Consider the following 11,352-nt stretch of genomic DNA (forward strand, 5'->3'; position numbering starts at 1 on the left):
CATCCCTATTTGGGCATTCAAATGGAGGAATGGGGGGCAGCGAATATGCGAGTCCTAAACCACCTTCTTACGGTGAACGACATTGAAAGAAGCGAGGTGGAGTATTACCTCGCATACACTACCAGAATTTTTGAATTTGAAGAGTCCTTCGAGTGGAATAGTGTGCTGAACTATGATTACCACAATCGTGAACTGCAAGCAGAACATGGATTTAAGTGGGGAACATACTCCCCGCATATGGAACTCCAAATGCTAGTTCCTAAACGACCAAAACCGTCAGTTCCGGTCCAAAATCCAGCGCCAAAAGAGGACTGCAGGATATTTAAGGCGAAAGGTGCATGTCCGTTTGGGGATAAATGCCGTTACAAGCACGTGAAGGCTCTACCCTCAAACAACTCTCGCCAAGACGCTACAAAAAACCAGTAATCCGACCGTCGACCTTGAAACTCCAAGCCTGGGAACAAAATCTGCCGGCGGATTATAAGGATCGTGAATTTATACTTTCGGGAATCAAGAACGGTTTTCATATCCTGGACATAGGCAAAATTTCTCAAAGTGCAGAGGTGGAAAATTATTCATCGGCCACAAATTTAAATATGCGCGCGCGAACTGAGGCCCAAATTATCACGGAAGTTGAGAACGGGCATTATAAGATAGTCGATGAAAAACCGCTCATCATTTCTGCACTTGGAGCCATACCAAAATCTGATTCCTCGAAAGTAAGATTAATTCATGATTGTAGTCAGCCGACAGGATTTGCAGTTAATGACTTTGCGGACACAACTACCTTTAAATATCAATCAATTAAAGACGCCATAAAGCTAATCACACCTAACTGTTACATGGCTAAACTAGACCTTCAAAACGCTTATCGAAGCGTTAATATTCATCCCTCTAATACTCAAGCTACAGGTTTAAAATGGCGTTTTGGAAACAATAAACACTTTACTTACATGGTAGATACAAAACTTCCCTTCGGAGCAAAACTGTCCCCTTATATATTTAATACACTGACCCAAGCTGTACGAGTGATTATGAAAAATAGAGGTTTCAAAGATATCATTGTGTATTTAGATGACTTTCTCTTAGTAGCAGACACATACGACAATTGTCAAAAAGCACTTCATGAACTTATGAAATTAGTCCGCGAATTAGGATTTCAAATCAACTACAATAAAGTGGAAGGACCGTATCAGAAGCTGACATTCCTTGGGCTCGTTTTAAATTCAATTAATATGACTATAACGGTACCGGACCAAAAAATCACGGAAATACACACGCTCCTGATAAATACACTGCACGCAAGGAAAATTACAAAAAGACGGATTCAACAACTAGTCGGCAAATTAAATTGGATAACACCATGTGTTTACGGCGGTCGGTTTCATATGCGTCGCTTAATTGACCGCGCAAATTCTCTTCGCTCTAGTGGACATCGTACTTATGTAAATAAAGATATGAAACTTGATATTATGTGGTGGTTGGACTTCATGAAAGTATCCAATGGTACAATGCAGATGATAGACGATAGAATGCCTGTGTCAGTCAGCATTGACGCATGCAAAACTGCATGCGGCTCGTTTTTCCAAATGGACTTCATACATGCACCATGGACTCCTCAGACGGCATTACTTCCTATAAATTACTTGGAAGTACTTTCATTGGAAATAGCTACAAGACGATGGTTACGTGCGTGGTCCAACAAATTGGTATACGTACATTGTGACAACATAACCGCATGCGCGATCAGAAACAAAGGATCTTGCAAACATCCAACTGTGATGGACTCGCTTAGACGAATCTTTTGGCTGAGTGCTATTTATAACTTTAGAATTCGTGCTGTTTATTACCCTGGCCGTTTCAACACTCTAGCTGACAGGGTATCAAGACTCCATGAACCAAATGGGTTTTCGCGGCTAATCGAAATCATGGAACAATCGGGGTTTTCTCTTTACAGATAGAAGCGGTACAACGGAAGAGGACCTGGATCGGGCCGTTGAATATTTCTACAGTAACGCTCTGTCGTCCAACACGAAACGGACCTACTCAACGCATAGATCATCCTATCTCAAATTCTGCGAAAAGTTCGGATATGCCGCTGTTCCTGCATGCACGACGACATTGTGTCGTTATGCTGCCTATCTGTCAAAAACGTTAAAGTTCAGCTCAATCAAACAGTACATGAACATTATACGCTTACTTCACGCAGAATGGAACCTGTCTAACCCCGTAGCAGACAACTTCAAACTTAAGTACACGATGCAGGGTATACGCCGTCATATTGGGGACATAACTGTGCGCAAACAACCTATGACACCGGAACTACTAATAATCATTCTGGAACGACTAGACATGTCCACCTCATTCGACTCATCCGTGTGGGCTGTAGCCCTAACAATGTTTTACGGCTTATTGCGTCGCAGTAAAGTTTTGGTCTCCAGTGATATGGCCTTCGACCCCCACAAACATCTCAGACGGCGTGACATAACCTATCATCAATGGGGTATTATGGTGCACATAAGATGGAGCAAGACAAATCAGTACCAGTCTAGAACCTTTGATATCCCGCTCCCGCGCCTTAAGCAGCATCGCTTGTGTCCTGTGCAGGCTATATTCCATGCCGCAAAACTTTCCGCGCTAGCAAATAATGATGGCCCAGCCTTTGTTTATTTAAAGGATGGCCATACTCAGGTTCTAACCAGTAATCTGTTCATTGGTCGGATTCGACAGTGTTTGCAGGCAGGTGGTGTGGATCCTAGTGAGATTGCGTCACATTCATTCAGGCGCGGTGGTGCTACTTTCTGCTATGCCATCGGGCTTCCCCCAGATGCAATCAAACTACTGGGCGATTGGCGTTCAAACTGTTATCAGAACTACTTATCAAATGACACTCGTGCTATGTACAATATTATCCAATCCATGCAAAAAGCAATCCAGGAATCTTAATGTTCAACGAGTATACCCCTACTATCTACCCCTACTTTGGGAGTTTGGGAATAACATTATCTTGTTTGTTGTGTATGCATGCATATCTTTGAATTGTTTACAATGCTTGAACATGCGTTATTGCCAATGTGTGTAACATGAATATATTTAATTTAATTATTGCATTACCTTTAGCGCGCATCTACTTTGATTTGCCATGTTTTGTTATTATGCGCGCTTTTAGTTTTGGAGCTATAGTTAGTATTATTAATAAAGCTCTCCTTACCCCTCTATATGTGTTGTTGGTCTTTCGTTTAACTTTTATTTTGATGGGTATGTAAATGTTCATTTTAAATTTAGAAAAGCATGTAATACGTTTTTCATTCCATGTATTATTGGTGCACGTTTTAACTCAAAATAAAAAAAATAACTCATTCAGCTTCTCAAAATTTATGTCAAAATAATATGAAAGACATTATAACGAAGCCGTCTGAAAGATTCTATAAAATATCGGATCCGTCGCTGGTGCTTTTTCGGTAAGAAATAGGAAACAAACCATTGTTAAACACTTACTTGTGTCTTAACTGGGAGCATGATCTTGGATAGTAAAGATGGTCACACTGACTTTTATGCTGGCTTGGACAACGTATGCCCCACCCCGTCCCGCATGGCAACTATCCATTTGAATCCTATTGATAAAAGATGGGTATTCTTAAAAGCGTTTCTTTTTTAATATATGAGCCACGCTCTGTGAAAATGGGGTTTAATGCATATGCGTAAAGTGTCGTTCCAGATTAGCTTGTGCAGTCCGCACAGGCTAATCAGGGACGACACTTTCCGCCTAAAATGGATTTTTGCTAAGAGGAGACTTTTTAAAACGAAAAATATCATAAAAGCGGAAAGTGTCATCCCTTATTAGCCTGTGCGGACTGGACAGGCCAATCTGGGACGACACTTTTCGCACACGCATTAAACCCCTTTCCACAGAGCACGTCCATATAAGCTCACACTTTGTACAGAGGAAAGTACTTTTATATCTTTATGTAAACACCGACATGCGTCGTGTGTTATGTGCCTAAAACTGTACATTTGCAGATAAAGGAAAAGGTAGTGAACTTGAATTAAGTACAAGATAAAAATTAATATTATGTTAATATTGTCCAACAAACAGTTCTTCAACAATTAAATAATGTCAGAGGATTCAGGATTTTTATATGACACATAATATTAATCATTTAAACAATAATATATGTCAGGATAGTATGATTTAAACGGCTGGACGCTGCGTGATGCGTTTTATCATCTAAAACAAATGTTCGTTTTATCAAGATATTTCTAAATACCTCACCCGAAACCGTTACATATTTACATACATTAACACCGAAGTTTGAATGAAATACTGATTCTATCATCGTTACAGAACTACATTACAGTGCGTTGTTTTCTGCTTATTAACATGAGAACACCTGTTTGATAGTATCATGCAGGAAGTGTTGTTTTCAAACTGTTTAAATTTTAAACTCACTTCAATGTCAAAATAATGTTTTGTACGTGTCATGTGCTTCAAGCCTGAGAAACTTGCTGTATCAACATGCCGAACATCTGAAAAAGATCTGGGTCGTGCTCTGTGAAAAAGGGCTAACTGCATGAAAATAAAGCGCCTACCAGATTAGCCTGTGCAGTCCGCATAGGCCAATCAGGGACGACACTTCCCGCAAAACTGGATTTTTTTAAACAAAAAATATCGTAAAAGCGGAAAGTGTCGTCCATGATTAGCCTGTGCGGACTGCACAGGCTAATCTGGGAAAACACTTAACGCCTATGCATTATACCCCTTTTCACAGAGCACGGCCAGTATCAATGTTAGCTCTTCATCTTAAGTGATCTTACCTCTGAAAGAACAATTTGCATGTATACGATTCATGAGTTACATACAAAAGCCTCGTCAAGTAGCGACTTCATACTTATGACGTGAGCATGGCGTTCTTTGAGCAAACGCTACGGCGGTTCGTTAGAGTCACATGACATTTTTGTACTAATTAAGTCAAATCTTCGTACAAATTATCAAATAAATTTACATTTTATCTTTTTATGTTTTACTGTTTTCATGTAACGTTTATTTTATAAAAACAATGCAGTTGGTGATCTATGATTAATGTTACACCGCTCTGTATAGAAATGTATCCATTTATCATACGGTCCTATCAAACTGGCCGCATCTGACATAAGACCATTTTTCGCATGGCGCTCGTATTAAGCATACTGATCATATGAGCCTCGTTCTGGGAAAATAGGGCTTAATGCATGTGCATAAAAAATTTATTAAGAAGAGACTTCATTTAAACAATAAATGTTATCATTGCGTTCGGTGTCGTCCCTTATAAGCATGTGCGAACGGCACAGGCTGTTCTGGCACGAAACTTACTCATTTAGACAAGGTCTCGCAAAACGAGGCCAATATGTAAATAATGCTGTACCAGCTGTGCGCGTAAAGTTTAACAGGTGTGGTGCCATTTGTTGACACCTTGTATTCAGCTTATACCAGTGATGTTAAACAAGTGTTTTAAAAGCGTGTTCACAATTACTTAAAATGTAGACTAATATTCGAAGTGTCATATATTACGGACATTGTTTGTGCAGTTTAAAATGTATTATATTATTTCTATCTAATATTGTACAAATAAATAACATCTAGCACCCCCCCCCCCCAAAAAAAAAATGCCCCCCAAAAAATGCCGACTTATATCAGTTTTACAGAAGAACTTATCAATGCAAAATACTGCATTAATTATATAATTCCCTCACGTTACCCTTCTATCCGATATTGTGCAATAACATCGATAGCAAGTTACAAAAATATATTTGAACGACCACGAAAATAGTTGTGAACGATAACGTTAATAAGTCTGATAAAAGATGATGCTTTCCTTAGATCATTAGAAAATGAAGCTTATCAAAAATCCAGAAATATAAAAGTAACAAATGTAAAATAATATATTCCTGCCTGTTCGCGTAATTAACGGAAACAAAAACTGGACCACCCGTTTGCGATTATGCCGCGTCGTGCGAAAATGGATCATATGCCATATGCAGCAGCGTATGCATTCGCGCATGCGCGCAGTTTGGTCTGGAGCTGCCCTGTCTGCTCGAAATAAGTCTCATTAGCGAACATGCTGGCTTCACACCAGACTGTGCGGATGTGCAGTCGGGTCTGGAGCTACGCTGGGCGCATAAGTAGTAAGACCTATTTTCGCATGGCGCAGACCAAATGAAGCATTGAGCTAAACAAAATGATAAATGTAGTAAAAACTCTCGTTATAATATTTGATAGGTCAAATTGTTTCAATATATAAAGCGATTAATCTGTTTAATCGCACATTGAAACATCTTTTTATTTTCATGCGTGAATAATACAAAAAATCATTCTAAAAGTAAAACATATTTTAACTATTTCATATTTTTGCCTTTGGATATTTTGAGGCGGTAAAGCATTAAAGACTTCGTTCTCGTTTAATTTTGCTTCCAAGTGAGTGTATATCTTAGGATCATAAGTGGTTATATATTATTATAAGTTATCAATTGATGAAGGGTCAATGAACCCGAAACTTAATAAGATGATAACAGGATAACTTACAATCATTGTATCTGTATGACGTTGTACCGTTAACTAATAAATAAAACTCGATTTTCATGTTATATTAACTTATGCCTAGCGTCTAGAAAAAAGGCATTGGCAAACAGCGTAGACACAGATGAGACGCCGCATGATGCGGCGTCTCATCTGGGTCTGCGCTGTTTGCTTAAAGGAATTTCTGTAAGAAATATTCTAAATATATAAATAAATATACTAGACATCCCTAATTTTGGAAATAAATTGATCCAATTTAGAAGGATGGGAGAGTCCACTAGGCATAAATGGGTTAATATGTATCGATATCACACCAATTTAGCCCACCCACCGTCTTTGATTGCAAAAATGTACGCACGCCTTTTTCTTCAGCATTTTAAAGTGATATTATGGGCATCTAACCATATATAGGTGTCTATCGCAACCGTTGTTTATTTTTGGTGTTTTCACTCCATATACACTTATATTTGTTAATGCAGCATCAACATACTAAAACAATATCCCGGAAAGAGGAAAATAATGCGTGTATATATCAACTGTACTTTCGTTTTGACAACTGATGAAAGAAATAATTTGATTTACGTTTTGAATCTAAATTTAGTTTAAGTGCAGATTCGTTCATACGACACATAGACACTATTTTGTTTTACGGATCATTTCGACTTATAAGACTCACCAGTCATGTAAAATATCGAATATAATATATATTTTGTATAAACAACTGGAAGCAAGATGAGTTGCAGATAATTGGTCAGTAACCATATTTTAACTAACTCTGTTGACCTGTTAACTCTGTTCAGCTCAATTCAACAGTGAAAAATGCCCATAATATCACTTTAAATATGGGCCGTGCTCTGTGGAAAGGCGGTTAAACGCGTGTACGTTAAGTGTCATCGGACTGCACAGGCGGTTAAATGCGTGTACGTTAAGTGTCATCGGACTGCACAGGCTACTCAGGGAAACACTTTCGCTTTTACATTTTTCGTTTCAAGAAAGTATATTCATACCAAAAAATCAAGTTTAGTCGGAAAGTGTCGTCCCTGATAAGCCTGTGCGGACTGCACATTCTAATCTGGGATGACACTTTACGCACATGCATGAAACCCCCTTTTTACAGAGCGCGGCCCATATATATGTAACAAGATAGAATGCCAAGGTGACATTCTTATCTTCGTTAAGTTTCTATTAACAAAGACAAATTTAAATGTGATAAATGGATTAAATACATTTGTAAGTTCATAAAAACGATTGATCCATTCGGAACTATATTAAAACTATGAACAAACATTCTTAAAAAATGCACTTATGTTACTTGACTTTGGTTGCAACCTTTGTTTATTGATATCAAACATTTGAACGTTTGTATGTTCAGTACTGAAAACTGCTAATAAAATAATTTTATATTAACCCTTTGCATGCTGGGAAATTTGTCGTCTGCTAAAATGTCGTCTGCTGAATTTGTAAAATAAGCATTTTCTTCATTTTATTTCAAAGAATACCATCAGAATAGCAAACAGTTTGGATCCAGATGAGACGCCACGTTCTGTGGCGTCTCATCTGGATCCAAACTGTTTGCAAAGGCCTTTAAAATTCGGTTCCCGCACTGAAAGGGTTAAGGTGAATAAATTGCTATTTATTTTTGCAACAAATATCTCGGATACATGCTCCATATATTACATAAAAAATTAACCATCTTTATTGTATCTTTATAATTTTCTATCAGCTGATATCAAAGCTAAGGAATGGTATGAATGCCTAAGGAATTCGTGCAATGCCTATAAACTATGGGTATAAATAGATTTCATCAAACATAAATAGGAATAAAAGCAAGCACGAGATATTAATGATATGGACGATTATTGTGCTCCCACTGCGTTGCCTGTAGAGATCTTTATACTAAACAGGTTGTTGAAGTCATAATTTAGCATCAAAATACCCACCCTAAACAATCTGCTAAACGAAATTGACCTTGCTCTGTAAAAAGGGGGTTTAATGCACGTGCGTTAAGTTTCGTCCCATATTAGCCTTTGCAGTACTTACAGGCTAATCAGGGACGAAAACTTCCATCTAAACTGGATTTTTGCTAAGAAGAAAGTATCGTTAAACGACAAAAATCATAAAAGTGGAAGTGTTGTCTCTGATTAGATCCCTTTTCACGTAGCAAGGCCCCAATTTATTTACTGGAACAACACAAAAAGAAGGAAGAATATATCCGGACAAAACACTTATTTTGTTCAATGACCAGACGAAATTTAAATGTTAAAACGCTCCCCCACCCCACCCCATTCTTTCTATCGACAATTCAAACGCGGCGCCCCATTTTATCCTCTTGAACGTGTTCGTTCCGTTGTACATTTTTAGGTTTTGTCTTGTGCTTTTAGGCTGTCTCAGACTATGAAACAATTCAGCTTTGCTATAACAAAGGACCGCGTGCTGAAATAATGCCTCTCTTGTTTTTGTAGCTAAAGTTCCACAATGTGTATAAATGCATGTGTAATTATTTGGTCAATGGCCATTCGATATTTTTTGTTTGTTTCAGAATTCCGCCAACAGTTGTTTGTCGTCTTTAAAGCTTTATATATACATATATGTACGATATATACAGAAAAAAAAGAGTCGCGCTCTTGGAAAACAGGGCTTATTGCATGTGCGTAAAGTGTCTTCCCAGATTAGCTGTGTAGTCCGCACAGGCTAATCCATGATAATACTTTACGATAAGACTGTTTTTTTCGTGTGTAAGGGGCATCCGTTAAACGGAAAATTCCATAAAAGAGGAAAGTGTCGTCCCGGATTATAACGTGCGGACTGCAAAGGCTTATTTGGGACGACACTTTACGCACATGCATTGACTCCCTTTTGCCATGAGAGCGGCGATTTTTTTTAAATATATAGCAATCCTCAATCCCGTCTAATGCGGCAACGCATCTCAGCTCTCGGCGGTCGTTCAAATCAGAATGACATGCGAACAGTGCAGCTTTAGAAATAGCATTGGATGTAAAATTCTCGTTCAAAGCGAGTGCAGAATAGACTGTTAAAATTAAGCATTTTTTTGCATTGTCCGTTTCAAAGCCGCGACTCAAGCTTTGATATGTTTATGTTTAATATTGTTATGAATGGCGATTGGTCGCTTGAATTGCATACCAAGAAAGAGAAGGGACGCAATAGTTTATGTGTCTGGAGTTAATTTTTATTTCATTAAACAAATAAAAATATTTTTTTTCGTAGCCGTTTTAACAGAAATTGCATCAAGCCCTGGTTGTGCTTTGTCCTGCATTTGGCTCACATATGTCGTCGGTTTGCATTTATCGTCCATACGCATATGCACCATCTTACTAGCAATAGTACTTCAGTAATTGGTTTATTTCTTCTATTGTTTCTGCTCTTTTTGCTTGCTGAATATAATCATGTTTATAAATGAACACCGTTTTCATCGCGTGTTCCGACTTCTCAAGGATAAGCACGTTTATTTGTATAATCATGATATGTTTCTTCTGTACGTGTCAGAAATTGAAAACACAAAACGTGAAAAATGCTCTCGTATGTGCCGGTTAAAGCAAATATAAATCATACCTCTACAAATCTCATATTTTTAACTCATTGATTTTAAATGTCTTTTCCTTTCAAAAAGGCCCTGCAATTACATCACTCATTGCGCTAGTACGAGAGGCCCTGCAATTACATCACTCATTGCGCTAGTACGAGAGGCCCTGCAATTACATCACTCATTGCGCTAGTACGAGAGGCCCTGCAATTACATCACTCATTGCGCTAGTACGAGAGGCCCTGCAATTACATCACTCATTGCGCTAGTACGAGAGGCCCTGCAATTACATCACTCATTGCGCTAGTACGAGAGGCCCTGCAATTACATCACTCATTGCGCTAGTACGAGAGGCCCTGCAATTACATCACTCATTGCGCTAGTACGAGAGGCCCTGCAATTACATCACTCATTGCGCTAGTACGAGAGGCCCTGCAATTACATCACTCATTGCGCTAGTACGAGAGGCCCTGCAATTACATCACTCATTGCGCTAGTACGAGAGGCCCTGCAATTACATCACTCATTGCGCTAGTACGAGAGGCCCTGCAATTACATCACTCATTGCGCTAGTACGAGAGGCCCTGCAATTACATCACTCATTGCGCTAGTACGAGAGGTCCTGCAATTACATCACTCATTGCGCTAGTACGAGAGGCCCTGCAATTACATCACTCATTGCGCTAGTACGAGAGGCCCTGCAATTACATCACTCATTGCGCTAGTACGAGAGGCCCTGCAATTACATCACTCATTGCGCTAGTACGAGAGGCCCTGCAATTACATCACTCATTGCGCTAGTACGAGAGGCCCTGCAATTACATCACTCATTGCGCTAGTACGAGAGGCCCTGCAATTACATCACTCATTGCGCTAGTACGAGGGGCCCTGCAATTACATCACTCATTGCGCTAGTACGAGGGGCCCTGCAATTACATCACTCATTGCGCTAGTACGAGAGGCCCTGCAATTACATCACTCATTGCGCTAGTACGAGAGGCCCTGCAATTACATCACTCATTGCGCTAGTACGAGGGGCCCTGCAATTACATCACTCATTGCGCTAGTACGAGAGGCCCTGCAATTACATCACTCATTGCGCTAGTACGAGAGGCCCTGCAATTACATCACTCATTGCGCTAGTACGAGAGGCCCTGCAATTACATCACCCATTGCGCTAGTACGAGAGGCCCTGCAATTACATCACTCATTGCGCTAGTACGAGAGGCCCTGCAATTACATCACTCATTGCGCTAGT

Source organism: Dreissena polymorpha, chromosome 14 (assembly GCF_020536995.1).
Source record: "Dreissena polymorpha isolate Duluth1 chromosome 14, UMN_Dpol_1.0, whole genome shotgun sequence".
Lineage (NCBI taxonomy): Eukaryota > Metazoa > Mollusca > Bivalvia > Myida > Dreissenidae > Dreissena > Dreissena polymorpha.